This window comes from Schistocerca americana, unplaced genomic scaffold (assembly GCF_021461395.2).
Source record: "Schistocerca americana isolate TAMUIC-IGC-003095 unplaced genomic scaffold, iqSchAmer2.1 HiC_scaffold_47, whole genome shotgun sequence".
In the NCBI taxonomy this organism is placed as follows: Eukaryota; Metazoa; Arthropoda; class Insecta; order Orthoptera; family Acrididae; genus Schistocerca; species Schistocerca americana.
This window is the reverse complement of record NW_025726203.1, coordinates 2,805,001-2,810,000: the sequence shown is the minus strand read 5'-3', so window position 1 is coordinate 2,810,000 and position 5,000 is coordinate 2,805,001. Positions and strand designations below refer to the sequence as shown.

Below are 5,000 nucleotides of genomic sequence, written 5' to 3'. Positions count from 1 at the left end.
ATGAGTCCCGTATCGTTATTTTTCGTCACTACCTCCCCGTGCCGGGAGTGGGTAATTTGCGCGCCTGCTGCCTTCCTTGGATGTGGTAGCCGTTTCTCAGGCTCCCTCTCCGGAATCGAACCCTGATTCCCCGTTACCCGTTACAACCATGGTAGGCGCAGAACCTACCATCGACAGTTGATAAGGCAGACATTTGAAAGATGCGTCGCCGGTACGAGGACCGTGCGATCAGCCCAAAGTTATTCAGAGTCACCAAGGCAAACGGACCGGACGAGCCGACCGATTGGTTTTGATCTAATAAAAGCGTCCCTTCCATCTCTGGTCGGGACTCTGTTTGCATGTATTAGCTCTAGAATTACCACAGTTATCCAAGTAACGTGGGTACGATCTAAGGAACCATAACTGATTTAATGAGCCATTCGCGGTTTCACCTTAATGCGGCTTGTACTGAGACATGCATGGCTTAATCTTTGAGACAAGCATATGACTACTGGCAGGATCAACCAGGGAGCTGCGTCAACTAGAGCTGAGCAGCCGGCCGCCCGGGAGTGTGTCCCGGGGGCCCGCGCGAACACGCAAGCGTCCGCTCAATTATTCTGCAAACAGGAGGAGGCTGAGCTCCCCTGCACAATACACCTCGAAACCCTCTCAGGTCCCGGCGGCGCGCAGCGCCGTCCTAAGTACTTGGTCGGGTTCGAGAGTGGCGCAATCGCCCGGAGTTTGGCGAGTAGACGCTTTAGGTGCGACCACCCGTGCTCCCAACTGAGCTTGCCGCTGCCGACAGAGGCCCGGGAGCGTGCTGTCGTGGCATTGCCGGCGGGAGACAACACGCGCCACCTACGGTGGCCGGCAGCTCCAACGCCAGCGCCACAGAAGGACAAAAGCCCCACTTGGGTGCCGAAGCGAACTCTCCCAGCACAGCGCACGCGCCAACACGTCCGCACAGCTGCGATACAATCCACCTGCGAGAACCGCAGAGGCGACCGAGCAGCAGACGGCGTCGCGGCGCCGAGCGCCGGGCGGCGGCGCATCCTCAGCGCACACAGTCCTCAATCGGACCAGCACACTGCAGATGTCCACCGCGCTTCGCACCGGGCCCGCGAGGACCTACTTTGGCCGCACGGCGCCGCGTGCAGGGTGCGCCGGCGCGCAGCTGCGCCGCCTGCCGCCTCCGTCGGCCGGCGCGCCTGCCACTGGCCGCCCCCACCAGCCGGCTGTAGCGCGTGCGCCCACGCACCGCGCGGCCAGCACGCCGGGAGGCCCCCCCTCACCGGCCGGGGACGGTCCCACCCAGCCACCGCCGCGTATCGCTTCACACCCACATGCCATTCACGTTCGTGGGCATGGTGGGTATCGCTGAAACAACCGGTTGGTAGCTCAACCGATCGTCGCCATCACTGATTCACCTCTAGCGAGAACAACCGCACCACAACGGTTTACCAGTTGTTCATTTGCGTAACGTCACCAGCAAACGTAGACGTCCATCGCCATTTGCAAATTCAACGATTGTTGCATGCCTGTGTCAGGTGTCACGACACACTATGTCTGCCCACATACACGCAACAACATGTGCACGCTTCGCGAACACGTGGAAGGTGGCCCCCGTACGTATGCGATGTCCATTGCGCGAACGACTGTCAACCGGCCTCTGTCGCATGTCGCAGATGTGGAACGCAGTGCACCATGCTATCACGGTGTGTGAGAGGAGACGACTACGTCTGACAACACGCGCCACTACATCAACAGACGGCTCATGCTGATCGCCATCCACGGCATACCATACTGCAATCCAGCTCTTATAGGGAGACGACACGTAGCTGAGTGCACAATATTTGGACCGTATGGTTCGCCGTTGTTGGCGCAGTCGTGGTACGGTCACACATGTACCACGATGTATCATTCAGTACATGAGGACCAATGTGCAGTACAGTGTGTGATTTGGACGTACAACATCAGCGGACAGTTGACACAAGCCGTACCACAACGTAGGCTGTGCTTCGCCATGCGAATGCCAATGAACAACTGCGAAGGGCATTGAGCATGTACGTCCTACTGCCATCCGCATTACAGTGTATAGCTGCAAGGTGTTTCACATGAAGCGATACTCTGGGGACCGGGCAGTGCGAGTAGCAAACTATATTGCGGGGGTTGCAGTTAGGCAACACTACACTAATTTAACGCGTCGTATGACAATTACAGAGCAGGTTAAGGCCCAACGTGTGTTGGGTTAAGGCCCAACGTGTGTTGGGTTAAGGCCCAACGTGTGTTGGGTTAAGGCCCAACGTGTGTTGGGTTAAGGCCCAACGTGTGTTGGGTTAAGGCCCAACGTGTGTTGGGTTAAGGCCCAACGTGTGTTGGGTTAAGGCCCAACGTGTGTTGGGTTAAGGCCCAACGTGTGTTGGGTTAAGGCCCAACGTGTGTTGGGTTAAGGCCCAACGTGTGTTGGGTTAAGGCCCAACGTGTGTTGGGTTAAGGCCCAACGTGTGTTGGGTTAAGGCCCAACGTGTGTTGGGTTAAGGCCCAACGTGTGTTGGGTTAAGGCCCAACGTGTGTTGGGTTAAGGCCCAACGTGTGTTGGGTTGAGGCCCAACGTGTGTTGGGTTGAGGCGCAACATAGGTTAGGTTGAGGCGCAACATGGGTTAGGTTAAGGCGCAACATGGGTTAGGTTAAGGCGCAACATGGGTTAGGTTAAGGCGCAACATGGGTTAGGTTAAGGCGCAACATGGGTTAGGTTAAGGCGCAACATGGGTTAGGTTAAGGCGCAACATGGGTTAGGTTAAGGCGCAACATGGGTTAGGTTAAGGCGCAACATGGGTTAGGTTAAGGCGCAACATGGGTTAGGTTAAGGCGCAACATGGGTTAGGTTAAGGCGCAACATGGGTTAGGTTAAGGCGCAACATGGGTTAGGTTAAGGCGCAACATAGGTTAGGTTAAGGCGCAACATGGGTTAGGTTAAGGCGCAACATGGGTTAGGTTAAGGTACAATATGGGTTAGGTTAAGGTACAATATGGGTTAGGTTAAGGTACAATATGGGTTAGGTTAAGGCGCAACATAGGTTAGGTTAAGGCGCAACATAGGTTAGGTTAAGGCGCAACATAGGTTAGGTTAAGGCACAACACGGGTTAGGTTAAGGTACAACACGGGTTAGGTTAAGGTACAACACGGGTTAGGTTAAGGTACAACACGGGTTAGGTTAAGGTACAACACGGGTTAGGTTAAGGTACAACACGGGTTAGGTTAAGGTACAACACGGGTTAGGTTAAAGGGTACAACACGGGTTAGGTTAAGGTACAACACGGGTTAGGTTAAGGTACAACACGGGTTAGGTTAAGGTACAACACGGGTTAGGTTAAGGCACAACACGGGTTAGGTTAAGGCACAATACGGGTTAGGTTAAGGCACAACACGGGTTAGGTTAAGGCACAACACGGGTTAGGTTAAGGCACAACACGGGTTACGTTAAGGCACAATACGGGTTAGGTTAAGGCACAATACGGGTTAGGTTAAGGCACAATACGGGTTAGGTTAAGGCACAATACGGGTTAGGTTAAGGCACAATACGGGTTAGGTTAAGGCACAATACGGGTTAGGTTAAGGCACAATACGGGTTAGGTTAAGGCACAATACGGGTTAGGTTAAGGCACAATACGGGTTAGGTTAAGGCACAATACGGGTTAGGTTAAGGCACAATACGGGTTAGGTTAAGGCACAATACGGGTTAGGTTAAGGCACACATTGTTGTAAGGAAAGGTGTTTTGGGGGGGGGGCCGGTTTGTTGATTGTGATTATCGTAAGTAAATGACTGCGGCATCATCTGATTTGGCACGTCAGGGTGCACCTTTGGCTCATGACAGGCGGCGCTCTGATTCCATGCTTGTGGCAGACCTGTGTCTTTCATTCCTGCCATTGTTTTTGTGGTGTGACAGGAGGCAGTATTGTGATGTTGGGTGCACCCCTGTGTAGGACATGTGTGGGTGTTGGTGGCTTAGCTGAGCAATGGTGGTTGTCGGAAGGGTGGGATATTCTGTTTTCCGAGTGGACCTCCCGGTCTGGTTATGATAGTGTGGATTGTCTAATGTGGCAGAGAGGATGCACTGGGTGTTGTTCCATGCTGGTGCTTACATATTGTCTGTGTGCCTGTTACAGGCAGAGAGTAGTGCGTGATAAGAGTGTCTGGCTGACGTGTGATTGTGAGCAGAGTCTTTCAGCATGTATACGGACAGTTGTATACATTATCTGTATTCTGATGGCTCTATCTATTACTAATCAGCGCCGTGTATACGTTTAATCCGGTTCCAGTCGAAACTATTGTATCTCTGTACATTAGTGACACGGCGAGCCCGCTATGTAGTTACTCGTCTCGGCAGCTTCCACCGGTGTATGGCAAATGATTATAAGGAATCAGTCTAGTCGTCAATACCGATAGTGTGACGTCACATGTCTGGGGTGGGGGACGCTGCGCCCTTCCGGTGGGTCATGGCCTAGGAAGACTCTTCCCACGCAGGGGGGCTTGGACTGTCATTGACTCTTCCGAGTAATATACTTGCCGTACGTTTTTGCGACTGCGAGTGCAACGCTCACCGGTACCGACATGGATGGAGCGCCTCCTAGCTGCCGCTGAGCATCTGCATTCGTACAGAGAGCAACGCGATCGCGTCTGTAGCTCGTACGTGGTACAGCTCGCAGCTCATGTATATGGACAGCGGGAATGTCGCATATTGGACATAACTCTTCATGAAACGCACGTTATAGGGGTGGATTGCACATTGCGAGTGCGAGCAAAGTCCGCCGTTCATCCGCTGGAGTTGCGAGTTGGGCGGTTGGGGTGGGGAACGAACGGGTGCAGGTGGAGTGATTGCCGGTCCACGACTTCGTGCGGCAGAGGCGCTGGCGTTGGGGTGCTGTTGTCGACAGAGGATGCAGGCTTTGTGGGTGGGGTCGAAAGAAGGGCACTGTGGGCCCATGGCTGTCTTAGTCGGCTTGGCGTCTCATAGATGA

General features: G+C 54.0%; 1 non-coding gene across 1 annotated transcript in view; it reads right to left on the bottom strand.

The window, feature by feature from the left end:
• Positions 1–510, bottom strand: part of LOC124584139 — a 1,910-nt gene extending 1,400 nt beyond the window's left edge. Inside the window, exon 1 of the ribosomal RNA XR_006974547.1 lies at positions 1–510. This exon is cut by the window's left edge and continues 1,400 nt beyond it. This is a non-coding gene — a ribosomal RNA (small subunit ribosomal RNA).
• Positions 511–5,000: the final 4,490 nt, after the last annotated feature.